Source organism: Narcine bancroftii, chromosome 8, assembly GCF_036971445.1.
Source record: "Narcine bancroftii isolate sNarBan1 chromosome 8, sNarBan1.hap1, whole genome shotgun sequence".
Lineage (NCBI taxonomy): Eukaryota > Metazoa > Chordata > Chondrichthyes > Torpediniformes > Narcinidae > Narcine > Narcine bancroftii.
The window spans coordinates 178,973,596-179,001,114 of record NC_091476.1 but is presented as its reverse complement, the minus strand read 5'-3'; positions in this window follow the sequence as shown (position 1 = coordinate 179,001,114).

Genomic DNA, 27,519 nt, shown 5'->3' with positions numbered 1-27,519 from the left:
GAGGCGGGGAATAAGAGGCAGGGAATCAGATGAAGGGAATCAGATTAAGGGAATCTGAGGCAGGGAATCTGAGGCAGGGAATCTGTGGCAGGGAATCAGAGCCGGGGAATCTGAGGCGGGGAATCTGAGGCGGGGAATGAGAGGCGGGGAATCAGAGGAAGGGAATCAGAGGCGGGGAATCAGAGGCGGGGAATCAGATGCGGGGAATCAGAGGCAGGGAATCTGAGGCAGGGAATCTGAGGCAGGGAATCTGAGGCGGGGAATCAGAGGCGGGGAATCAGAGGCGGGGAATCAGAGGCAGAAAATCAGAGGCGGGGAATCAGAGGCGGGGAATCAGATGCGGGGAATCAGAGGCGGGGAATCAGAGGCGGGGAATAAGAGGCAGGGAATCAGATGAAGGGAATCAGATGAAGGGAATCTGAGGCAGGGAATCTGAGGCGGGGAATCAGAGGCGGGGAATCAGAGGCGGGGAATCAGAGGTGGGGAATCAGAGGCGGGGAATCAGAGTCGGGGAATCACAGGCAGGGAATCTGAGGCAGGGAATCTGAGGCAGGGTATCTGAGGCGGGGATTCAGAGGCGGGGAATCAGAGGCGGGGAATCAGAGGCGGGGAATCAGAGGCGGGGAAGCAGAGGCGGGGAATAAGAGGCAGGGAATCAGATGAAGGGAATCAGATTAAGGGAATCTGAGGCAGGGAATCTGAGGCAGGGAATCTGTGGCAGGGAATCAGAGCCGGGGAATCTGAGGCGGGGAATCTGAGGCGGGGAATGAGAGGCGGGGAATCAGAGGAAGGGAATCAGAGGCGGGGAATCAGAGGCGGGGAATCAGATGCGGGGAATCAGAGGCAGGGAATCTGAGGCAGGGAATCTGAGGCAGGGAATCTGAGGCGGGGAATCAGAGGCGGGGAATCATAGGCAGGGATTCAGAGGCGGGGAATCAGAGGCGGGGAATAAGAGGCAGGAAATCAGATGAAGGGAATCAGATGAAGGGAATCCGAGGCAGGAAATCTGAGGCAGGGAATCTGAGGCGGGGAATCAGAGGCGGGGAATCAGAGGCGGGGAATCAGAGGTGGGGAATCTGAGGCGGGGAATCAGAGGCGGGGAATCAGATGCGGGGAATCAGAGGTGGGTGTTCAGAGGCAGAGGATCAGAGGCGGGGTATCAGATGCGGGGAATCAGAGGCAGGGAATCTGAGGCAGGGAATCTGAGGCGGGGAATCTGAGGCGGGGAATCAGAGGCGGGGAATCACAGGCAGGTAATCGGAGGCAGGGAATCTGAGGCAGGGAATCTGAGGCGGGGAATCAGAGGCGGGGAATCAGAGGCGGGGAATCAGAGGCGGGGAATCAGAGGCGGGGAATCAGAGGCGGGGAATAAGAGGCAGGGAATCAGATGAAGGGAATCAGATGAAGGGAATCTGAGGAAGGGAATCTGAGGCAGGGAATCTGAGGCAGGGAATCAGAGCCGGGGAATCTGAGGCGGGGAATCAGAGGCGGGGAATCAGATGTGGGGAATCAGAGGCAGGGAATCTGAGGCAGGGAATCTGAGGCAGGGAATCTGAGGCGGGGTATCAGAGGCGGGGAAACAGAGGCAGGGATTAAGAGGCGGGGAATCAGAGGCGGGGAATAAGAGGCAGGGAATCAGATGAAGGGAATCAGATGAAGGGAATCCGAGGCAGGGAATCTGAGGCAGGGAATCTGAGGCGGGGAATCAGAGGCGGGGAATCAGAGGCGGGGAATCAGATGTGGGGAATCTGAGGCGGGGAATCAGAGGCGGGGAATCAGAGGCGGGGAATCAGAGGCGGGGATTCAGAGGCGGGTAATCAGATGCGGGGAATCAGAGGTGGGGAATCAGAGGCAGAGAATCAGAGGCGGGGTATAAGATGCGGGGAATCAGAGGCAGGGAATCTGAGGCAGGGAATCTGAGGCGGGGAATCTGAGGCGGGGAATCTGAGGCGGGGAATCAGAGGCGGGGAATCAGAGGCGGGGAATCTGAGGCGGGGAATCAGAGGCAGGGAATCAGATGAAGGGAATCTGAGGCAGGGAATCTGAGGCAGGGAATCTGAGGCAGGGAATCAGAGGCAGGGAATCTGAGGCGGGGAATCTGAGGCGGGGAATCTGAGGCGGGGAATCTGAGGCGGGGAATCTGAGTCGGGGAATCTGAGGCGGGGAATCTTAGGCAGGGAAACAGGTGGATAAACAGAGGCAGGTAAACAGGCGGATAAATAGAGGCGGGGAAAGAGGTGGGCAAAACATAGTGGTTGGAACTTGTGTGTTGAAAATGAGGTACACAAAACAGATCAAACAGAGTTGTTGAAATTGTGGGAGGGAAAGAGAGGCGTGGAAAGAGTTGAGGGGAAAGAGTGGGGGTGAATGAGAGGCCCAGAGGCAGAGGCGGGGAATCAGAGGCGGGGAATCATAGGCGGGGAATCAGAGGCGTGGAATCAGAGGCGGGGAAAGAGATGTGGGGAAACGGAGGCCGGGAAAGTTGCGCGGAAAGGGAGGCGGGGAATCAGAGGTGGGGAATCAGAGACGGGGAATCTGAGGCGGGGAATGAGAGGCGGGGAATCTGAGGCGGGAAATCAGATGCGGGGAATCAGAGGCGGGGAATCAGAGGTGGGGAATAAGAGGCAGGGAATCAGATGAAGGGAATCTGAGGCAGGGAATCTGAGGCAGGGAATCTGAGGCAGGGAATCAGAGGCAGGGAATCTGAGGCGGGGAATCTGAGGCGGGGAATCTGAGGCGGGGAATCTGAGGCGGGGAATCTGAGTCGGGGAATCTGAGGCGGGGAATCTTAGGCAGGGAAACAGGTGGATAAAAAGAGGCAGGTAAACAGGCGGATAAATAGAGGCGGGGAAAGAGGTGGGCAAAACATAGTGGTTGGAACTTGTGTGTTGAAAATGAGGTACACAAAACAGATCAAACAGAGTTGTTGAAATTGAGGGAGGGAAAGAGAGGCGTGGAAAGAGTTGAGGGGAAAGAGTGGGGGTGAATGAGAGGCCCAGAGGCAGAGGCGGGGAATCAGAGGCGGGGAATCATAGGCGGGGAATCAGAGGCGTGGAATCAGAGGCGGGGAAAGAGATGTGGGGAAACGGAGGCCGGGAAAGTTGCGCGGAAAGGGAGGCGGGGAATCAGAGGTGGGGAATCAGAGGCGGGGAATCTGAGGCGGGGAATCTGAGGCGGGGAATCAGAGGCGGGGAATCTGAGGCGGGAAATCAGATGCGGGGAATCAGAGGCGGGGAATCAGAGGTGGGGAATAAGAGGCAGGGAATCAGATGAAGGGAATAAGATGAAGGGAATCTGAGGCAGGGAATCTGAGGCAGGGAATCTGAGGCGGGGAATCAGAGGCAGGGAATCAGATGAAGGGAATCTGAGGCATGGAATCTGAGGCATGGAAACAGGTGGATAAACAGAGGCAGGTAAACATAGGCGGATAAATAGAGGCGGGGAAAGAGGTGGGTAAAACATAGTGGTTGGAACTTTTGTGTTGAAAATGGGGTACACAAAACAGATCAAACAGAGTTGTTGAAATTGAGGGAGGGAAAGAGAGGCGCGGAAAGAGTGGAGGGGAAAGAGTGGGGGTGAATGACAGGCGCAGAGACAGAGGCGGGGAATCAGAGGCGGGGAATCATAGGCGGGGAATCAGAGGTGTGGAATCAGAGGCGGGGAAAGAGATGTGGGGAAACGGAGGCCGGGAAAGTTGCGCGGAAAGGGAGGCGGGGAATCAGAGGAGGGGAATCAGAGGCGGGGAATCTGAAGCGGGGAATCAGAGGCGGGGAATCAGAGGCGGGGAATCAGAGGCGGTGAACCAGAGGCGGGGAATCAGATGCGGGGAATCAGAGGCAGGGAATCTGATGCAGGGAATCTGGGGCAGGGAATCAGAGCCGGGGAATCTGAGGCGGGGAATCAGAGGCGGGGAATGAGAGGCGGGGAATCAGAGGCGGGGAATCAGAGGCGGGGAATAAGAGGCGGGAAATCAGAGGCGGGGAATCAGAGGCGGGGAATCAGAGGCGGGGAATCAGAGGCGGGGAATCAGAGGCGGCGAATCAGAGGCGGGGAATCAGAGGCGGGGAATCAGAGGCGGGGAATCAGAGGCGGGGATTCAGAGGCGGGTAATCAGATGCGGGGAATCAGAGGTGGGGAATCAGAGGCAGAGAATCAGAGGCGGGGTATCAGATGCGGGGAATCAGAGGCAGGGAATCTGAGGCGGGGAATCTGAGGCGGGGAATCTGAGGCGGGGAATCTGAGGCGGGGAATCTGAGGCGGGGAATCAGAGGCGGGGAATCAGAGGCGGGCAATCAGAGGCGGGGAATCAGAGGCGGGGAATCTGAGGCGGGGAATCAGAGGCAGGGAATCAGATGAAGGGAATCTGAGGCAGGGAATCTGAGGCAGGGAATCTGAGGCAGGGAATCAGAGGCAGGGAATCTGAGGCGGGGAATCTGAGGCGGGGAATCTGAGGCGGGGAATCTGAGGCGGGGAATCTGAGGCGGGGAATCTGAGGCGGGGAATCTGAGGCGGGGAATCTTAGGCAGGGAAACAGGTGGATAAACAGAGGCAGGTAAACAGGCGGATAAATAGAGGCGGGGAAAGAGGTGGGCAAAACATAGTGGTTGGAACTTGTGTGTTGAAAATGAGGTACACAAAACAGATCAAACAGAGTTGTTGAAATTGAGGGAGGGAAAGAGAGGCGTGGAAAGAGTTGAGGGGAATGAGTGGAGGTGAATTAGAGGCCCAGAGACAGAGGCGGGGAATCAGATGCGGGGAATCATAGGTGGGGAATCAGAGGCGTGGAATCAGAGGCGGGGAAAGAGATGTGGGGAAACGGAGGCCGGGAAAGTTGCGCGGAAAGGGAGGCGGGGAATCAGAGGAGGGGAATCAGAGGCGGGGAATCTGAAGAGGGGAATCAGAGGCGGGGAATCAGAGGCGGGGAATCAGAGGCGGTGAACCAGAGGCGGGGAATCAGATGCGGGGAATCAGAGGCAGGGAATCTGATGCAGGGAATCTGGGGCAGGGAATCAGAGCCGGGGAATCTGAGGCGGGGAATCAGAGGCGGGGAATCAGAGGCGGGGAATCAGAGGCGGGGAATCAGAGGCGGGGAATCAGAGGCGGGGAATAAGAGGCGGGAAATCAGAGGCGGGGAATCAGAGGCGGGGAATCAGAGGCGGGGAATCAGAGGCGGGGAATCAGAGGCGGGGAATCAGAGGCGGGGAATCAGAGGCGGGGAATAAGAGGCAGGGAATCAGATGAAGGGAATCAGATGAAGGGAATCTGAGGCAGGGAATCTGAGGCGGGGAATCAGAGGCGGGGAATCAGATGCGGGGAATCAGAGGCAGGGAATCTGAGGCAGGGAATCTGAGGCAGGGAATCTGAGGCGGGGAATCAGAGGCGGGGAATCAGAGGCGGGGAATCAGATGTGGGGAATCTGAGGCGGGGAATCAGAGGCGGGGAATCAGAGGCGGGGAATTAGAGGCGGGGATTCAGAGGCGGGTAATCAGATGCGGGGAATCAGAGGTGGGGAATCAGAGGCAGAGAATCAGAAGCGGGGTATCAGATGCGGGGAATCAGAGGCAGGGAATCTGAGGCAGGGAATCTGAGGCGGGGAATCTGAGGCGGGGAATCTGAGGCGGGGAATCAGAGGCGGGGAATCAGAGGCGGGCAATCAGAGGCGGGGAATCAGAGGCGGGGAATCTGAGGCGGGGAATCAGAGGCAGGGAATCAGATGAAGGGAATCTGAGGCAGGGAATCTGAGGCAGGGAATCTGAGGCAGGGAATCAGAGGCAGGGAATCTGAGGCAGGGAATCATAGGCGGGGAATCAGAGGCGTGGAATCAGAGGCCGGGAAAGAGATGTGGGGAAACGGAGGCCGGGAAAGTTGTGCGGAAAGGGAGGCGGGGAATCAGAGGCAGGGAATCAGAGGCGGGGAATCAGAGGCGGGGAATCAGAGGCGGGGAATCAGAGGCATGAAATCAGAGGCGGGGAATCAGAGGCGGGGAATCAGATGCGGGGAATCAGAGGCGGGGAATCAGAGGCGGGGAATAAGAGGCAGGGAATCAGATGAAGGGAATCAGATGAAGGGAATCTGAGGCAGGGAATCTGAGGCAGGGAATCTGAGGCGGGGAATCAGAGGCGGGGAATCAGAGGCGGGGAATAAGAGGCGGGGAATAAGAGGCGGGGAATCAGATGCGGGGAATCAGAGGCGGGGAATCAGAGGCGGGGAATAAGAGGCAGGGAATCAGATGAAGGGAATCAGATGAAGGGAATCTGAGGCAGGGAATCTGAGGCAGGGAATCTGAGGCGGGGAATCTGAGGTGGGAAATCATAGGCAGGGACTCAGAGGCAGGGAATCAGACGCGGGGAATCAGAGGCGGGGAATCAGAGGCGGGGAATCAGAGGCGGGGAATAAGAGGCGGGAAACCAGAGGCGGGGAATCAGAGGCGGGGAATCAGAGGCAGGGATTCAGAGGCAGGGAATAAGAGGCAGGGAATCAGATGAAGGGAATCAGATGAAGGGAATCTGAGGCAGGGAATCTGAGGCAGGGAATCTGAGGTGGGGAACCTGAGGCAGGGAATCTGAGGCAGGGAATGTGAGGCGGGAAATCAGAGGCAGGGAATCAGAGGCGGGGATACAGAGGCGGGGAATCAGAGGCGGGGAATCAGAGGCGGGGAATAAGAGGCAGGGAATCAGATGAAGGGAATCAGATGAATGAAATCTGAGGCATTGAATCTGAGGCGGGGAATCTGAGGCGGGGAATCTGAGGCGGGGAATCAGAGGCGGGGAATCAGAGGCGGGGAATCAGAGGTGGGGAATCAGAGGCGGAGAATCAGAGGCGGGGAATCACAGGCAGGGAATCTGAGGCAGGGTATCTGAGGCGGGGAATCAGAGGCGGGGAATCAGAGGCGGGGAATCAGAGGCGGGGAATCAGAGGCGGGGAATTAGAGGTGGGGAATCAGATGCGGGGAATCAGAGGCGGGGAATCAGAGGCGGGGAATCAGAGGCGGGGAATCAGAGGTGGGGAATCAGAGGCGGGGAATCAGAGGCGGGGAATCAGAGGCGGGGATTCAGAGGCGGGGAATCAGAGGCGGGGAATCAGAGGCGGGGAATCAGAGGCGGGGAATCAGAGGCGGGGAATAAGAGGCAGGGAATCAGATGAAGGGAATCAGATTAAGGGAATCTGAGGCAGGGAATCTGAGGCAGGGAATCTGTGGCAGGGAATCAGAGCCGGGGAATCTGAGGCGGGGAATCTGAGGCGGGGAATGAGAGGCGGGGAATCAGAGGAAGGGAATCAGAGGCGGGGAATCAGAGGCGGGGAATCAGATGCGGGGAATCAGAGGCAGGGAATCTGAGGCAGGGAATCTGAGGCAGGGAATCTGAGGCGGGGAATCAGAGGCGGGGATTCATAGGCAGGGATTCAGAGGCGGGGAATCAGAGGCAGGGAATAAGAGGCAGGAAATCAGATGAAGGGAATCAGATGAAGGGAATCCGAGGCAGGAAATCTGAGGCAGGGAATCAGAGGCAGGGAATCTGAGGCGGGGAATCTGAGGCGGGGAATCTGAGGCGGGGAATCACAGGCAGGTAATCGGAGGCAGGGAATCTGAGGCAGGGAATCTGAGGCGGGGAATCAGAGGCGGGGAATCAGAGGCGGGGAATCAGAGGCGGGGAATCAGAGGCGGGGAATCAGAGGCGGGGAATAAGAGGCAGGGAATCAGATGAAGGGAATCAGATGAAGGGAATCTGACGCAGGGAATCTGAGGCAGGGAATCTGAGGCAGGGAATCAGAGCCGGGGAATCTGAGGCGGGGAATCAGAGGCGGGGAATCAGATGTGGGGAATCAGAGGCAGGGAATCTGAGGCAGGGAATCTGAGGCGGGGAATCAGAGGCGGGGAAACAGAGGCAGGGATTAAGGGGCGGGGAATCAGAGGCGGGGAATAAGAGGCAGGGAATCAGATGAAGGGAATCAGATGAAGGGAATCCGAGGCAGGGAATCTGAGGCAGGGAATCTGAGGTGGGGAATAAGAGGCAGGGAATCAGATGAAGTGAATCAGATGAAGGGAATCTGAGGCAGGGAATCTGAGGCAGGGAATCTGAGGCAGGGAATCAGAGCCGGGGATTCAGAGGCGGGTAATCAGATGCGGGGAATCAGAGGTGGGGAATCAGAGGCAGAGAATCAGAGGCGGGGAATCTGAGGCAGGGAATCTGAGGCGGGGAATCTGAGGCAGGGAATCCGAGGCAGGGAATCTGAGGCGGGGAATCTGAGGCAGGGAATCCGAGGCAGGGAATCTGAGGCAGGGAATCTGAGGCGGGGAATCTGAGGCAGGGAATCCGAGGCGGGGAATCAGAGGCGGGGAATCAGAGGCGGGGAATCAGAGGCGGGGAATCTGAGGCGGGGAATCAGAGGCAGGGAATCAGATGAAGGGAATCTGAGGCAGGGAATCTGAGGCAGGGAATCTGAGGCAGGGAATCAGAGGCAGGGAATCTGAGGCGGGGAATCTGAGGCGGGGAATCTGAGGCGGGGAATCTGAGTCGGGGAATCTGAGGCGGGGAATCTTAGGCAGGGAAACAGGTGGATAAACAGAGGCAGGTAAACAGGTGGATAAATAGAGGCGGGGAAAGAGGTGGGCAAAACATAGTGGTTGGAACTTGTGTGTTGAAAATGAGGTACACAAAACAGATCAAACAGAGTTGTTGAAATTGAGGGAGGGAAAGAGAGGCGTGGAAAGTGTGGAGGGGAAAGAGTGGGGGTGAATGAGAGGCCCAGAGACAGAGGCGGGGAATCAGATGCGGGGAATCATAGGCCGGGAGAGAGATGTTGGGAAATGGAGGCCGGGAAAGTTGTGCAGAAAGGGAGGCGGGGAATCAGAGGCAGGGAATCAGAGGCGGGGAATCAGAGGCGGGGAATCAGAGGCGGGGAATCAGAGGCAGGGATTCAGAGGCGGGGAATCAGAGGCGGGCAATCAGATGCGGGGAATCAGAGGTGGGGAATCAGAGGCGGGGAATAAGAGGCAGGGAATCAGATGAAGGGAATCAGATGAAGGGAATCTGAGGCAGGGAATCTGAGGCAGGGAATCTGAGGCGGGGAATCTGAGGTGGGAAATCAGAGGCAGGGACTCAGAGGCAGGGAATCAGAGGCGGGGAATCAGAGGCGGGGAATCAGAGGCGGGGAATCAGAGGCGGGGAATAAGAGGCGGGAAATCAGAGGCGGGGAATCAGAGTCGGGGAATCAGAGGCGGGGAATCAGAGGCGGGGAATCAGAGGCGGGGAATCAGAGGCGGGGAATCACAGGCAGGGAATCTGAGGCAGGGAATCTGAGGCAGGGAATCTGAGGCGGGGAATCAGAGGCGGGGAATCAGAGGCGGGGAATCTGAGGTGGGGAATCAGAGGCGGGGAATCAGAGGTGGGGAATCAGAGGCGGGGAATCAGAGGCGGGGAATAAGAGGCAGGGAATCAGATGAAGGGATTCAGATGAAGGGAATCTGAGGCAGGGAATCTGAGGCAGGGAATCTGAGGAAGGGATTCAGAGCCGGGGAATCTGAGGTGGGGAATCAGAGGCGGGGAATCAGAGGTGGGGAATCAGAGGCGGGGAATCAGAGGCGGGGAATCAGAGGCGGGGAATCAGATGAGGGGAATCAGAGGCGGGGAATCAGAGGCAGGGAATCTGAGGCAGGGAATCTGAGGCAGGGAATCAGAGGCGGGGAATCAGAGGCGGGGAATCAGAGGCGGGGAATCAGAGGCGGGGAATCAGAGGCAGGGATTCAGAGGCGGGGAATCAGAGGCGGGGAATAAGAGGCAGGGAATCAGATGAAGGGAATCAGATGAAGGGAATCCGAGGCAGGGAATCTGAGGCAGGGAATCTGAGGCGGGGAATCAGAGGCGGGGATTCAGAGGCGGGGAATCAGAGGTGGGGAATCTGAGGCGGGGAATAAGAGGCGGGGAATCAGAGGCGGGGAATCAGAGGCGGGGATTCAGAGGCGGGTAATCAGATGCGGGGAATCAGAGGTGGGGAATCAGAGGCAGAGGGTCAGAGGCGGGGTATCAGATGCGGGGAATCAGAGGCAGGGAATCTGAGGCAGGGAATCTGAGGCGGGGAATCTGAGGCGGGGAATCTGAGGCGGGGAATCAGAGGCGGGGAATCAGAGGCGGGGAATCAGAGGCGGGGAATCAGAGGTGGGGAATCAGAGGCGGGGAAACAGAGGCGGGGAATCAGAGGCGGGGAATCACAGGCAGGGAATCTGAGGCAGGGAATCTGAGGCAGGGTATCTGAGGCGGGGATTCAGAGGCGGGGAATCAGAGGCGGGGAATCAGATGAAGGGAATCAGATTAAGGGAATCTGAGGCAGGGAATCTGAGGCAGGGAATCTGAGGCAGGGAATCAGAGCCGGGGAATCTGAGGCGGGGAATCTGAGGCGGGGAATCAGAGGCGGGGAATCAGAGGAAGGGAATCAGAGGCGGGGAATCAGAGGCGGGGAATCAGATGCGGGGAATCAGAGGCAGGGAATCTGAGGCAGGGAATCTGAGGCAGGGAATCTGAGGCGGGGAATCAGAGGCGGGGAATCAGAGGCGGGGAATCAGAGGTGGGGAATCTGAGGCGGGGAATCAGAGGCGGGGAATCAGAGGCGGGGAATCAGAGGCGGGGATTCAGAGGCGGGTAATCAGATGCGGGGAATCAGAGGTGGGTGTTCAGAGGCAGAGGATCAGAGGCGGGGTATCAGATGCGGGGAATCAGAGGCAGGGAATCTGAGGCAGGGAATCTGAGGCGGGGAATCTGAGGCGGGGAATCTGAGGCGGGGAATCAGAGGCGGGGAATCACAGGCAGGTAATCGGAGGCAGGGAATCTGAGGCAGGGAATCTGAGTCGGGGAATCTGAGGCGGGGAATCTTAGGCAGGGAAACAGGTGGATAAACAGAGGCAGGTAAACAGGCGGATAAATAGAGGCGGGGAAAGAGGTGGGCAAAACATAGTGGTTGGAACTTGTGTGTTGAAAATGAGGTACACAAAACAGATCAAACAGAGTTGTTGAAATTGAGGGAGGGAAAGAGAGGCGTGGAAAGAGTGGAGGGGAAAGAGTGGAGGTGAATTAGAGGCCCAGAGACAGAGGCAGGGAATCAGATGCGGGGAATCATAGGCGGGGAATCAGAGGCGTGGAATCAGAGGCCGGGAAAGAGATGTGGGGAAACGGAGGCCGGGAAAGTTGTGCGGAAAGGGAGGTGGGGAATCAGAGGCAGGGAATCAGAGGCGGGGAATCAGAGGCGGGGAATCAGAGGCGGGGAATCAGAGGCAGGAAATCAGAGGCGGGGAATCAGAGGCGGGGAATTAGATGCGGGGAATCAGAGGCGGGGAATCAGAGGCGGGGAATAAGAGGCAGGGAATCAGATGAAGGGAATCAGATGAAGGGAATCTGAGGCAGGGAATCTGAGGAAGGGAATCTGAGGTGGGGAATCTGAGGTGGGAAATCAGAGGCAGGGACTCAGAGGCAGGGAATCAGACGTGGGGAATCAGAGGCGGGGAATCAGAGGCGGGGAATCAGAGGCGGGGAATAAGAGGCGGGAAACCAGAGGCGGGGAATCAGAGGCGGGGAATCAGAGGCAGGGATTCAGAGGCGGGGAATAAGAGGCAGGGAATCAGATGAAGGGAATCAGATGAAGGGAATCTGAGGCAGGGAATCTGAGGTAGGGAATCTGAGGTGGGGAACCTGAGGCAGGGAATCTGAGGCAGGGAATGTGAGGCGGGAAATCAGAGGCAGGGAATCAGAGGCGGGGATTCAGAGGCGGGGAATCAGAGGCGGGGAATCAGAGGCGGGGAATAAGAGGCAGGGAATCAGATGAAGGGAATCAGATGAATGAAATCTGAGGCATTGAATCTGAGGCGGGGAATCTGAGGCGGGGAATCTGAGGCGGGGAATCAGAGGCGGGGAATCAGAGGCGGGGAATCAGAGGTGGGGAATCAGAGGCGGAGAATCAGAGGCGGGGAATCACAGGCAGGGAATCTGAGGCAGGGTATCTGAGGCGGGGAATCAGAGGCGGGGAATCAGAGGCGGGGAATCAGAGGTGGGGAATCAGAGGCGGGGAATCAGAGGCGGGGAATCAGAGGCGGGGAATAAGAGGCGGGGAATCAGAGGCAGGGAATCTGAGGCAGGGAATCTGAGGCGGGGAATCTGAGTCAGGGAATCCAAGGCGGGGAATCAGAGGCGGGGAATCAGAGGCGGGGAATCAGAGGCGGGGAATCTGAGGCGGGGAATCAGAGGCAGGGAATCAGATGAAGGGAATCTGAGGCAGGGAATCTGAGGCAGGGAATCTGAGGCAGGGAATCAGAGGCAGGGAATCTGAGGCGGGGAATCTGAGGCGGGGAATCTGAGGCGGGGAATCTGAGTCGGGGAATCTGAGGCGGGGAATCTTAGGCAGGGAAACAGGTGGATAAACAGAGGCAGGTAAACAGGCGGATAAATAGAGGCGGGGAAAGAGGTGGGCAAAACATAGTGGTTGGAACTTGTGTGTTGAAAATGAGGTACACAAAACAGATCAAACAGAGTTGTTGAAATTGAGGGAGGGAAAGAGAGGCGTGGAAAGTGTGGAGGGGAAAGAGTGGGGGTGAATGAGAGGCCCAGAGACAGAGGCGGGGAATCAGATGCGGGGAATCACAGGCAGGGAATCTGAGGCAGGGTATCTGAGGCGGGGAATCACAGGCGGGGAATCAGAGGCGGGGAATCAGAGGTGGGGAATCAGAGGCGGGGAATCAGAGGCGGGGAATCAGAAGCGGGGAATAAGAGGCGGGGAATAAGAGGCAGGGAATCAGATGAAGGGAATCAGATGAAGGGAATCTGAGGCAGGGAATCTGAGGCAGGGAATCTGAGGCAGGGAATCAGAGGCGGGGAATCAGAGGCGGGGAATTAGAGGTGGGGAATCAGATGCGAGGAATCAGAGGCAGGGAATCAGAGGCGGGGAATCTGAGGCAGGGAATCAGAGGCGGGGAATCAGATGCGGGGAATCAGATGAAGGGAATCTGAGGCAGGGAATCTGAGGCAGGGAATCAGAGGCGGGGAATCAGAGGCGGGGAATCAGAGGCGGGGAATCAGAGGTGGGGAATCAGAGGCGGGGAATCAGAGGCGGGGAATCACAGGCAGGGAATCTGAGGCAGGGAATCTGAGGCAGGGTATCTGAGGCGGGGATTCAGAGGCGGGGAATCAGAGGCGGGGAATCAGAGGCGGGGAATCAGAGGCGGGGAATCAGAGGCGGGGAATAAGAGGCAGGGAATCAGATGAAGGGAATCAGATTAAGGGAATCTGAGGCAGGGAATCTGAGGCAGGGAATCTGAGGCAGGGAATCTGAGGCAGGGAATCAGAGCCGGGGAATCTGAGGCGGGGAATCTGAGGCGGGGAATCAGAGGCGGGGAATCAGAGGAAGGGAATCAGAGGCGGGGAATCAGAGGCGGGGAATCAGATGCGGGGAATCAGAGGCAGGGAATCTGAGGCAGGGAATCTGAGGCAGGGAATCTGAGGCGGGGAATCAGAGGCGGGGAATCATAGGCAGGGATTCAGAGGCGGGGAATCAGAGGCGGGGAATAAGAGGCAGGAAATCAGATGAAGGGAATCAGATGAAGGGAATCCGAGGCAGGAAATCTGAGGCAGGGAATCTGAGGCGGGGAATCAGAGGCGGGGAATCAGAGGCGGGGAATCAGAGGTGGGGAATCTGAGGCGGGGAATCAGAGGCGGGGAATCAGAGGCGGGGAATCAGAGGCGGGGATTCAGAGGCGGGTAATCAGATGCGGGGAATCAGAGGTGGGTGTTCAGAGGCAGAGGATCAGAGGCGGGGTATCAGATGCGGGGAATCAGAGGCAGGGAATCTGAGGCAGGGAATCTGAGGCGGGGAATCTGAGGCGGGGAATCAGAGGCGGGGAATCACAGGCAGGTAATCGGAGGCAGGGAATCTGAGGCAGGGAATCTGAGGCGGGGAATCAGAGGCGGGGAATCAGAGGCGGGGAATCAGAGGCGGGGAATCAGACGCGGGGAATAAGAGGCAGGGAATCAGATGAAGGGAATCAGATGAAGGGAATCTGAGGCAGGGAATCTGAGGCAGGGAATCTGAGGCAGGGAATCAGAGCCGGGGAATCTGAGGCGGGGAATCAGAGGCGGGGAATCAGATGTGGGGAATCAGAGGCAGGGAATCTGAGGCAGGGAATCTGAGGCAGGGAATCTGAGGCGGGGAATCAGAGGCGGGGAAACAGAGGCAGGGATTAAGAGGCGGGGAATCAGAGGCGGGGAATAAGAGGCAGGGAATCAGATGAAGGGAATCAGATGAAGGGAATCCGAGGCAGGGAATCTGAGGCAGGGAATCTGAGGTGGGGAATAAGAGGCAGGGAATCAGATGAAGTGAATCAGATGAAGGGAATCTGAGGCAGGGAATCTGAGGCAGGGAATCTGAGGCAGGGAATCAGAGCCGGGGATTCAGAGGCGGGTAATCAGATGCGGGGAATCAGAGGTGGGGAATCTGAAGCAGGGAATCTGAGGCGGGGAATCTGAGGCAGGGAATCCGAGGCGGGGAATCAGAGGCGGGGAATCAGAGGCGGGGAATCAGAGGCGGGGAATCAGAGGCGGGGAATCAGAGGCGGGGAATCTGAGGCGGGGAATCAGAGGCAGGGAATCAGATGAAGGGAATCTGAGGCAGGAAATCTGAGGCAGGGAATCTGAGGCAGGGAATCAGAGGCAGGGAATCTGAGGCGGGGAATCTGAGGCGGGGAATCTGAGGCGGGGAATCTGAGTCGGGGAATCTGAGGCGGGGAATCTTAGGCAGGGAAACAGGTGGATAAACAGAGGCAGGTAAACAGGCGGATAAATAGAGGCGGGGAAAGAGGTGGGCAAAACATAGTGGTTGGAACTTGTGTGTTGAAAATGAGGTACACAAAACAGATCAAACAGAGTTGTTGAAATTGAGGGAGGGAAAGAGAAACGTGGAAAGAGTGGAGGGGAAAGAGTGGGGGTGAATGAGAGGCCCAGAGACAGAGGCGGGGAATCAGATGCGGGGAATCATAGGCGGGGAATCAGAGGCGGGGATTCAGAGGCGGTGAAAGAGATGTGGGGAAACGGAGGCCGGGAAAGTTGTGCGGAAAGGGAGGAGGGGAATCAGAGGCGGGGAATCAGAGGCGGGGAATCAGAGGCGGGGAATCAGAGGCAGGGAATCAGAGGCGGGGAATCAGAGGCGGGTAATCAGATGTGGGGAATCAGAGGCGGGGAATCAGAGGCGGGGAATGAGAGGCGGGGAATAAGAGGCAGGGAATCAGATGAAGGGAATGAGATGAAGGGAATCTGAGGCAGGGAATCTGAGGCAGGGAATCTGAGGCGGGGAATCTGAGGTGGGAAATCAGAGGCAGGGACTCAGAGGCAGGGAATCAGAGGCGGGGAATCAGAGGCGGGGAATTAGAGGCGGGGAATCACAGGCAGGGAATCTGAGGCAGGGAATCTGAGGCAGGGAATCTGAGGCGGGGAATCAGAGGCGGGGAATCAGAGGCGGGGAATCAGAGGCGGGGAATCAGAGGCAGGGATTCAGATGAAGGAAATCTGAGGCAGGGAATCTGAGGCAGGGAACCTGAAGCGGGGAATCAGAGGCGGGGAATCAGAGGCGGGGAATCAGAGGCGGGGAATCAGATGCGGGGAATCTGAGGCAGGGAATCTGAGGCAGGGAATCTGAGGCTGGGTATCTGAGGCGGGGAATCAGAGGCGGGGAATCAGAGGCGGGGAATCAGAGGAGGGGAATCTGAGGCGGGGAATCAGAGGCAGGGAAGCAAATGAAGGGAATCTGAGGCATGGAATCTGAGGCAGGGAATCTGAGGCAGGGAAACAGAGGCAGGGAATCTGAGGCAGGGAATCTGAGGCGGGGAAACTGAGGCGGGGAATCTGAGTCGGGCAATCTGAGGTGGGAAATCAGAGGCAGGGACTCAGAGGCAGGGAATCAGAGGCGGGGAATCAGAGGCGGGGAATCAGAGGTGGGGAATCAGAGGCGGGGAATAAGAGGCGGGAAATCAGAGGCGGGGAATCAGAGGCGGGGAATCAGAGGCGGGGAATCAGAGGCAGGGAATCTGAGGCAGGGAATCTGAGGCGGGGAATCTGAGGCAGGGAATCCGAGGCGGGGAATCAGAGGCGGGGAATCAGAGGCGGGGAATCAGAGGCGGGGAATCTGAGGCGGGGAATCAGAGGCAGGGAATCAGATGAAGGGAATCTGAGGCAGGGAATCTGAGGCAGGGAATCTGAGGCAGGGAATCAGAGGCAGGGAATCTGAGGCGGGGAATCTGAGGCGGGGAATCTGAGGCGGGGAATCTAAGTCGGGGAATCTGAGGCGGGGAATCTTAGGCAGGGATACAGGTGGATAAACAGAGGCAGGTAAACAGGCGGATAAATAGAGGCGGGGAAAGAGGTGGGCAAAACATAGTGGTTGGAACTTGTGTGTTGAAAATGAGGTACACAAAACAGATCAAACAGAGTTGTTGAAATTGAGGGAGGGAAAGAGAGGCGTGGAAAGAGTGGAGGGGAAAGAGTGGGGGTGAATGAGAGGCCCAGAGACAGAGGCGGGGAATCAGATGCGGGGAATCATAGGCCGGGAAAGAGATGTTGGGAAATGGAGGCCGGGAAAGTTGTGCGGAAAGGGAGGCGGGGAATCAGAGGCAGGGAATCAGAGGCGGGGATTCAGAGGCGGGGAATCAGAGGTGGGGAATCAGAGGCGGGGAATAAGAGGCAGGGAATCAGATGAAGGGAATGAGATGAAGGGAATCTGAGGCAGGGAATCTGAGGCAGGGAATCTGAGGCGGGGAATCTGAGGTGGGAAATCAGAGGCAGGGACTCAGAGGCAGGGAATCAGAGGCGGAGAATCAGAGGCGGGGAATCAGAGGCGGGGAATCAGAGGCGGGGAATCAGAGGCGGGGAATAAGAGGCAGGGAATCAGATGAAGGGAATCAGATGAAGGGAATCTGAGGCAGGGAATCTGAGGCAGGGAATCTGAGGCAGGGAATCAGAGCCGGGGAATCTGAGGCGGGGAATCAGAGGCGGGGAATCAGATGTGGGGAATCAGAGGCAGGGAATCTGAGGCAGGGAATCTGAGGCAGGGAATCTGAGGCAGGGAATCTGAGGCGGGGAATCAGAGGCGGGGAAACAGAGGCAGGGATTAAGAGGCGGGGAATCAGAGGCGGGGAATAAGAGGCAGGGAATCAGATGAAGGGAATCAGATGAAGGGAATCCGAGGCAGGGAATCTGAGGCAGGGAATCTGAGGCGGGGAATAAGAGGCAGGGAATCAGATGAAGGGAATCTGAGGCAGGGAATCTGAGGCAGGGAATCTGAGGCAGGGAATCTGAGGCAGGGAATCAGAGCCGGGGATTCAGAGGCGGGTAATCAGATGCGGGGAATCAGAGGTGGGGAATCAGAGGCAGAGAATCTGAGGCGGGGAATCAGAGGCGGGGAAACAGAGGCAGGGATTAAGAGGCGGGGAATCAGAGGCGGGGAATAAGAGGCAGGGAATCAGATGAAGGGAATCAGATGAAGGGAATCCGAGGCAGGGAATCTGAGGCAGGGAATCTGAGGCGGGGAATAAGAGGCAGGGAATCAGATGAAGGGAATCTGAGGCAGGGAATCTGAGGCAGGGAATCTGAGGCAGGGAATCAGAGCCGGGGATTCAGAGGCGGGTAATCAGATGCGGGGAATCAGAGGTGGGGAATCAGAGGCAGAGAATCAGAGGCGGGGTATCAGATGCGGGGAATCAGAGGCAGGGAATCTGAGGCATGGAATCTGAGGCGGGGAATCTGAGGCAGTGAATCAGAGGCGTGGAATCAGAGGCGGGGAATCAGAGGCGGGGAATCTGAGGCGGGGAATCAGAGGCAGGGAATCAGATGAAGGGAATCTGAGGCAGGGAATCTGAGGCAGGGAATCTGAGGCAGGGAATCAGAGGCAGGGAATCTGAGGCGGGGAATCTGAGGCGGGGAATCTGAGTCGGGGAATCTGAGGCGGGGAATCTTAGGCAGGGAAACAGGTGGATAAACAGAGGCAGGTAAACAGGCGGATAAATAGAGGCGGGGAAAGAGGTGGGCAAAACATAGTGGTTGGAACTTGTGTGTTGAAAATGAGGTACACAAAACAGATCAAACAGAGTTGTTGAAATTGAGGGAGGGAAAGAGAGGCGTGGAAAGAGTGGAGGGGAAAGAGTGGGGGTGAATGAGAGGCCCAGAGACAGAGGCGGGGAATCAGATGCGGGGAATCATAGGCCGGGAAAGAGATGTTGGGAAATGGAGGCCGGGAAAGTTGTGCGGAAAGGGAGGCGGGGAATCAGAGGCAGGGAATCAGAGGCGGGGAATCAGAGGCGGGGAATCAGAGGCGGGGAATCAGAGGCAGGGATTCAGAGGTGGGGAATCAGAGGCGGGTAATCAGATGCGGGGAATCAGAGGTGGGGAATCAGAGGCGGGGAATCAGAGGCGGGGATTCAGAGGCGGGTAATCAGATGCGGGGAATCAGAGGTGGGGATTCAGAGGCAGAGGATCAGAGGCGGGGTATCAGATGCGGGGAATCAGAGGCAGGGAATCTGAGGCGGGGAATCTGAGGCGGGGAATCTGAGGCGGGGAATCAGAGGCGGGGAATCAGAGGCGGGGAATCAGAGGCGGGGAATCTGAGGCGGGGAATCAGAGGCAGGGAATCAGATGAAGGGTATCTGAGGCAGGGAATCTGAGGCAGGGAATCTGAGGCAGGGAATCAGAGGCAGGGAATCTGAGGCGGGGAATCTGAGGCGGGGAATCTGAGGCGGGGAATCTGAGTCGGGGAATCTGAGGCGGGGAATCTGAGGCAGGGAAACAGGTGGATAAACAGAGGCAGGTAAACATAGGCGGATAAATAGAGGCGGGGAAAGAGGTGGGCAAAACATAGTGGTTGGAACTTGTGTGTTGAAAATGAGGTACACAAAACAGATCAAACAGAGTTGTTGAAATTGAGGGAGGGAAAGAGAAACGTGGAAAGAGTGGAGGGGAAAGAGTGGGGGTGAATGAGAGGCCCAGAGACAGAGGCGGGGAATCAGATGCGGGGAATCATAGGCGGGGAATCAGAGGCGGGGATTCAGAGGCGGTGAAAGAGATGTGGGGAAACGGAGGCCGGGAAAGTTGTGCGGAAAGGGAGGCGGGGAATCAGAGGCGGGGAATCAGAGGCGGGGAATAAGAGGCGGGGAATCAGAGGCAGGGAATCAGAGGCGGGGAATCAGAGGCGGGTAATCAGATGCGGGGAATCAGAGGCGGGGAATCAGAGGCGGGGAATGAGAGGCGGGGAATAAGAGGCAGGGAATCAGATGAAGGGAATGAGATGAAGGGAATCTGAGGCAGGGAATCTGAGGCAGGGAATCTGAGGCGGGGTATCTGAGGTGGGAAATCAGAGGCAGGGACTCAGAGGCAGGGAATCAGAGGCGGGGAATCAGAGGCGGGGAATCAGAGGCGGGGAATCACAGGCAGGGAATCTGAGGCAGGGAATCTGAGGCAGGGAATCTGAGGCGGGGAATCAGAGGCGGGGAATCAGAGTCGGGGAATCAGAGGCGGGGAATCAGAGGCGGGGAATAAGAGGCAGGGAATCAGATGAAGGGATTCAGATGAAGGGAATCTGAGGCAGGGAATCTGAGGCAGGGATTCTGAGGCAGGGAATCAGAGCCGGGGAATCAGAGGCGGGGAATCAGAGGCGGGGAATCAGAGGCGGGGATTCAGATGAAGGAAATCTGAGGCAGGGAATCTGAGGCAGGGAACCTGAAGCGGGGAATCAGAGGCGGGGAATCAGAGGCGGGGAATTTGATGCGGGGAATCTGAGGCAGGGAATCTGAGGCAGGGAATCTGAGGCGGGGTATCTGAGGCGGGGAATCAGAGGCGGGGAATCAGAGGCGGGGAATCAGAGGCGGGGAATCTGAGGCGGGGAATCAGAGGCAGGGAAGCAAATGAAGGGAATCTGAGGCATGGAATCTGAGGCAGGGAATCTGAGGCAGGGAAACAGAGGCAGGGAATCTGAGGCAGGGAATCTGAGGCGGGGAAACTGAGGCGGGGAATCTGAGTCGGGCAATCTGAGGTGGGAAATCAGAGGCAGGGACTCAGAGGCAGGGAATCAGAGGCGGGGAATCAGAGGCGGGGAATCAGAGGTGGGGAATCAGAGGCGGGGAATAAGAGGCGGGAAATCAGAGGTGGGGAATCAGAGGCGGGGAATCAGAGGCGGGGAATCAGAGGCAGGGAATCTGAGGCAGGGAATCTGAGGCGGGGAATCTGAGGCAGGGAATCCGAGGCGGGGAATCAGAGGCGGGGAATCAGAGGCGGGGAATCAGAGGCGGGGAATCTGAGGCGGGGAATCAGAGGCAGGGAATCAGATGAAGGGAATCTGAGGCAGGGAATCTGAGGCAGGGAATCTGAGGCAGGGAATCAGAGGCAGGGAATCTGAGGCGGGGAATCTGAGGCGGGGAATCTGAGGCGGGGAATCTGAGTCGGGGAATCTGAGGCGGGGAATCTTAGGCAGGGAAAGAGATGTTGGGAAATGGAGGCCGGGAAAGTTGTGCGGAAAGGGAGGCGGGGAATCAGAGGCGGGGAATCAGAGGCGGGGAATCAGAGGCGGGGAATCAGAGGCGGGGAATCAGAGGCAGGGATTCAGAGGCGGGGAATCAGAGGCGGGTAATCAGATGCGGGGAATCAGAGGTGGGGAATCAGAGGCGGGGAATAAGAGGCAGGGAATCAGATGAAGGGAATGAGATGAAGGGAATCTGAGGCAGGGAATCTGAGGCAGGGAATCTGAGGCGGGGAATCTGAGGTGGGAAATCAGAGGCAGGGACTCAGAGGCAGGGAATCAGAGGCGGAGAATCAGAGGCGGGGAATCAGAGGCGGGGAATCAGAGGCGGGGAATAAGAGGCGGGAAATCAGAGGCGGGGAATCAGAGGCGGGGAATCAGAGGCGGGGAATCAGAGGCGGGGAATCAGAGGCGGGGAATCAGAGGCGGGGAATCAGAGGCGGGGAATCACAGGCAGGGAATCTGAGGCAGGGAATCTGAGGCAGGGAATCTGAGGCGGGGATTCAGAGGCGGGGAATCAGAGGCGGGGAATCAGAGGCGGGGAATCAGAGGCGGGGAATCAGAGGCGGGGAATAAGAGGCAGGGAATCAGATGAAGGGATTCAGATGAAGGGAATCTGAGGCAGGGAATCTGAGGCAGGGAATCTGAGGAAGGGATTCAGAGCCGGGGAATCTGAGGCGGGGAATCAGAGGCGGGGAATCAGAGGCGGGGAATCAGAGGCGGGGAATCAGAGGCAGGGATTCAGAGGCGGGGAATCAGAGGCGGGGAATAAGAGGCAGGGAATCAGATGAAGGGAATCAGATGAAGGGAATCCGAGGCAGGGAATCTGAGGCAGGGAATCTGAGGCGGGGAGTCAGAGGCGGGGATTCAGAGGCGGGGAATCAGAGGTGGGGAATCTGAGGCGGGGAATAAGAGGCGGGGAATCAGAGGCGGGGAATCAGAGGCGGAGATTCAGAGGCGGGTAATCAGATGCGGGGAATCAGAGGTGGGGAATCAGAGGCAGAGGATCAGAGGCGGGGTATCAGATGCGGGGAATCAGAGGCAGGGAATCTGAGGCAGGGAATCTGAGGCGGGGAATCTGAGGCGGGGAATCTGAGGCGGGGAATCAGAGGCGGGGAATCAGAGGCGGGGAATCAGAGGCGGGGAATCTGAGGCGGGGAATCAGAGGCAGGGAATCAGATGAAGGGTATCTGAGGCAGGGAATCTGAGGCAGGGAATCTGAGGCAGGGAAACAGAGGCAGGGAATCTGAGGCAGGGAATCTGAGGCGGGGAAACTGAGGCGGGGAATCAGAGGTGGGGAATCAGAGGCGGGGAATAAGAGGCGGGAAATCAGAGGCGGGGAATCAGAGGCGGGGAATCAGAGGCGGGGAATCAGAGGCGGGGAATCAGAGGCGGGGAATCAGAGGCGGGGAATCAGAGGCGGGGAATCACAGGCAGGGAATCTGAGGCAGGGAATCTGAGGCAGGGAATCTGAGGCGGGGATTCAGAGGCGGGGAATCAGAGGCGGGGAATCAGAGGCGGGGAATCAGAGGCGGGGAATCAGAGGCGGGGAATAAGAGGCAGGGAAGCAGATGAAGGGATTCAGATGAAGGGAATCTGAGGCAGGGAATCTGAGGCAGGGAATCTGAGGAAGGGAATCAGAGCCTGGGAATCTGAGGCGGGGAATGAGAGGCGGGGAATGAGAGGCGGGGAATGAGAGGCGGGGAATCAGAGGCGGGGAATCAGATGCGGGGAATCAGAGGCAGGGAATCTGAGGCAGGGAATCTGAGGCATGGAATCTGAGGCGGGGAATCAGAGGCGGGGAATCAGAGGCGGGGAATCAGAGGCAGGGATTCAGAGGCGGGGAATCAGAGGCGGGGAATAAGAGGCAGGGAATCAGATGAAGGGAATCAGATGAAGGGAATCCGAGGCAGGGAATCTGAGGCAGGGAAGCTGAGGCGGGGAATCAGAGGCGGGGAATAAGAGGCGGGGAATCAGAGGCGGGGATTCAGAGGCGGGTAATCAGATGCGGGGAATCAGAGGTGGGGAATCAGAAGCAGAGGATCAGAGGCGGGGTATCAGATGCGGGGAATCAGAGGCAGGGAATCTGAGGCGGGGAATCTGAGGCGGGGAATCTGAGGCGGGGAATCTGAGGCGGGGAATCAGAGGCGGGGAATCAGAGGCGGGGTATCAGAGGCGGGGAATCTGAGGCGGGGAATCAGAGGCAGGGAATCTGAGGCAGGGAATCAGAGGCAGGGACTCTGAGGCGGGGAATCTGAGGCGGGGAATCTGAGTCGGGAAATCTGAGGCGGGGAATCTGAGGCAGGGAAACAGGTGGATAAACAGAGGCAGGTAAACATAGGCGGATAAATAGAGGCGGGGAAAGAGGTGGGCAAAACATAGTGGTTGGAACTTGTGTGTTGAAAATGTGGTACACAAAACAGATCAAACAGAGTTGTTGAAATTGAGGGAGGGAAAGAGAGGCGTGGAAAGAGTGGAGGGGAAAGAGTGGGGGTGAATGAGAGGCCCAGAGACAGAGGCGGGGAATCAGATGCGGGGAATCATAGGCGGGGAATCAGAGGCGGGGAATCACAGGCGGGGAATCAGAGGCGGGGAATCAGAGGCGGGGAATCAGAGGCAGGGAATCAGAGGCGGGGAATCAGAGGCGGGTAATCAGATGCGGGGTATCAGAGGCGGGGAATCAGAGGCGGGGAATAAGAGGCAGGGAATCAGATGAAGGGAATGAGATGAAGGGAATCTGAGGCAGGGAATCTGAGGCAGGGAATCTGAGGCGGGGAATCTGAGGTGGGAAATCAGAGGCAGGGACTCAGAGGCAGGGAATCAGAGGCGGGGAATCAGAGGCGGGGAATAAGAGGCGGGGAATCACAGGCAGGGAATCTGAGGCAGGGAATCTGAGGCAGGGAATCTGAGGCGGGGAATCAGAGGCGGGGAATCAAAGTCGGGGAATCAGAGGCGGGGAATCAGAGGCGGGGAATCAGAGGTGGGGAATAAGAGGCAGGGAATCAGATGAAGATATTCAGATGAAGGGAATCTGAGGCAGGGAATGTGAGGCAGGGAATCTGAGGCAGGGATTCTGAGGCAGGGAATCAGAGCCGGGGAATCAGAGGCGGGGAATGAGAGGCGGGGAATGAGAGGCGGGGAATCAGAGGCGGGGAATCAGAGGCGGGGAATCAGAGGCGGGGAATCAGAGGCGGGGAATCAGAGGCGGGGAATCAGAGGCGGGGAATCAGAGGCAGGGAATCAGAGGCGGGGAATCAGAGGTGGGGAATCAGAGGCGGGGAATAAGAGGCAGGGAATCAGATGAAGGGATTCAGATGAAGGGAATCTGAGGCAGGGAATCTGAGGCAGGGAATCTGAGGAAGGGAATCAGAGCCTGGGAATCTGAGGCGGGGAATGAGAGGCGGGGAATGAGGGGCGGGGAATCAGAGGCGGGGAATCAGAGGCGGGGAATCAGAGGCGGGGAATCAGAGTCGGGGAATCAGAGGCGGGGAATCAGAGGCGGGGAATAAGAGGCAGGGAATCAGATGAAGGGATTCAGATGAAGGGAATCTGAGGCAGGGAATCTGAGGCAGGGAATCTGAGGAAGGGAATCAGAGCCTGGGAATCTGAGGCGGGGAATCAGAGGTGGGGAATCAGAGGCGGGGAATCAGATGCGGGGAATCAGAGGAAGGGAATCTGAGGCAGGGAATCTGAGGCAGGGAATCTGAGGCGGGGAATCAGAGGCGGGGAATCAGAGGCGGGGAATCAGAGGCAGGGATTCAGAGGCGGGGAATCAGAGGCGGGGAATAAGAGGCAGGGAATCAGATGAAGGGAATCAGATGAAGGGAATCCGAGGCAGGGAATCTGAGGCAGGGAATCTGAGGCGGGGAATCAGAGGCGGGGAATCAGAGGCGGGGAATCTGAGGTGGGGAATAAGAGGCGGGGAATCAGAGGCGGGGAATCAGAGGCGGGGAATCAGTGGCGGGGAATCAGAGGCGGGGAGTCAGAGGCGGGGATTCAGAGGCGGGGATCCTGAGGCAGGGAATCTGAGGCAGGGAATCTGAGGCCGGGAATCAGAGGCGGGGAATATGAGGCTGGGAATCAGAGGCGGCGAATCAGAGGCAGGGATTCAGAGGCGGGGAATAAGAGGCAGGGAATCAGATGAAGGGAATCTGAGGCAGGGAATCTGAGGCTGGGAATCAGAGGCGGCGAATCAGAGGCGGGGATTCAGAGGCGGGGAATCAGAGGCGGGGAATCAGAGGCGGGGAATAAGAGGCAGGGAATCAGATGAAGGGAATCAGATGAAGGAAATCTGAGGCATTGAATCTGAGGCGGGGAATCTGAGGCGGGGAATCTGAGGCGGGGAATCAGAGGCGGGGAATCAGAGGCGGGGAATCAGAGGTGGGGAATCAGAGGCGGAGAATCAGAGGCCGGGAATCACAGGCAGGGAATCTGAGGCAGGGTATCTGAGGCGGGGAATCAGAGGCGGGGAATCAGAGGCGGGGAATCAGAGGTGGGGAATCAGAGGCGGGGAATCAGAGGCGGGGAATCAGAGGCGGGGAATAAGAGGCGGGGAATAAGAGGCAGGGAATCAGATGAAGGGAATCAGATGAAGGGAATCTGAGGCAGGGAATCTGAGGCAGGGAATCTGAGGCAGGGAATCAGAGCCGGGCAATCTGAGGCGGGGAATCAGAGGCGGGGAATCAGAGGCGGGGAATCAGAGGCGGGGAATTAGAGGTGGGGAATCAGATGCGGGGAATCAGAGGCAGGGAATCTGAGGCAGGGAATCTGAGGCAGGGAATCTGAGGCGGGGAATCAGAGGCGGGGAATCAGAGGCGTGGAATCAGAGGCGGGGAAAGAGATGTGGGGAAAAGGAGGCCGGGAAAGTTGCGCGGAAAGGGAGGCGGGGAATCAGAGGTGGGGAATCAGAGGCGGGGAATCTGAGGCGGGGAATCAGAGGCGGGGAATCAGAGGCGGGGGATCAGAGGCGGGGAATCAGATGCGGGGAATCAGAGGCGGGGAATAAGAGGCAGGGTATCAGATGAAGGGAATCAGATGAAGGAAATCTGAGGCAGGGAAGCTGAGGCGGGGAATCTGAGGCGTGGAATCAGAGGCGGGGAAACAGAGGCGGGGAATCAGAGGGGGGAATCAGAGGCGGGGAATCATAGGCGGGGAATCAGAGGCGTGGAATCAGAGGCGGGGAAAGAGATGTGGGGAAACGGAGGCCGGGAAAGTTGCGCGGAAAGGGAGGCGGGGAATCAGAGGCGGGGAATCAGAGGCGGGGATTCTGAGGCGGGGAATCAGAGGCGGGGAATCAGAGGCGGGGAATCAGAGGCGGGGAATCAGATGCAGGGAATCAGAGGCGGGGAATCTGAGGCGGGGAATCAGAGGCGGGGAATCAGCGGCGGGGAATTAGAGGCAGGGAATCTGAGGCAGGGAATCTGAGGCGGGGAATCTGAAGCGGGGAATCTGAGTCGGAGAATCTGAGGTGGGGAATCTGATGCAAGGAAACAGGTGGATAAACAGAGGCAGGTAAACATAGGCGGATAAATAGAGGCGGGGAAAGAGGTGGGCAAAACATAGTGGTTGGAACTTGTGTGTTGAAAATGAGGTACACAAAACAGATCAAACAGAGATGTTGAAATTGAGGGAGGGAAAGAGAGGCGTGGAAAGAGTTGAGGGGAAAGAGTGGGGGTGAATGAGAGGCCCAGAGGCAGAGGCGGGGAATCAGAGACGGGGAATCATAGGCGGGGAATCAGAGGCGTGGAATCAGAGGCGGGGAAAGAGATGTGGGGAAACGGAGGCCGGGAAAGTTGCGCGGAAAGGGAGGCGGGGAATCAGAGGTGGGGAATCAGAGGCGGGGAATCTGAGGCGGGGAATCAGAGGCGGGGAATCAGAGGCGGGAAATCAGATGCGGGGAATCAGAGGCGGGGAATCAGAGGTGGGGAATAAGAGGCAGGGAATCAGATGAAGGGAATAAGATGAAGGGAATCTGAGGCAGGGAATCTGAGGCAGGGAATCTGAGGCGGGGAATCAGAGGCAGGGAATCAGATGAAGGGAATCTGAGGCATGGAATCTGAGTCGGGCAATCTGAGGCGGGGAATCTGAGGCATGGAAACAGGTGGATAAACAGAGGCAGGTAAACATAGGCGGATAAATAGAGGCGGGGAAAGAGGTGGGTAAAACATAGTGGTTGGAACTTGTGTGATGAAAATGGGGTTCACAAAACAGATCAAACAGAGTTGTTGAAATTGAGGGAGGGAAAGAGAGGCACGGAAAGAGTGGAGGGGAAAGAGTGGGGGTGAATGACAGGCGCAGAGACAGAGGCGGGGAATCAGAGGCGGGGAATCATAGGCGGGGAATCAGAGGTGTGGAATCAGAGGCGGGGAAAGAGATGTGGGGAAACGGAGGCCGGGAAAGTTGCGCGGAAAGGGAGGCGGGGAATCAGAGGAGGGGAATCAGAGGCGGGGAATCTGAAGCGGGGAATCAGAGGCGGGGAATCAGAGGCGGGGAATCAGAGGCGGTGAACCAGAGGCGGGGAATCAGATGCGGGGAATCAGATGCGGGGAATCAGTGGCAGGGAATCTGATGAAGGGAATCTGAGGCAGGGAATCTGAGGCAGGGAATCTGAGGTGGGGAACCTGAGGCAGGGAATCTGAGGCAGGGAATGTGAGGCGGGAAATCAGAGACAGGGAATCAGAGGCGGGGATTCAGAGGCGGGGAATCAGAGGCGGGGAATCAGAGGCGGGGAATAAGAGGCAGGGAATCAGATGAAGGGAATCAGATGAAGGAAATCTGAGGGATTGAATCTGAGGCGGGGAATCTGAGGCGGGGAATCTGAGGCGGGGAATCAGAGGCGGGGAATCAGAGGCGGGGAATCAGAGGCGGGGAATCAGAGGCGGAGAATCAGAGGCGGGGAATCACAGGCAGGGAATCTGAGGCAGGGTATCTGAGGCGGGGAATAAGAGGCGGGGAATCAGAGGCGGGGAATCAGAGGTGGGGAATCAGAGG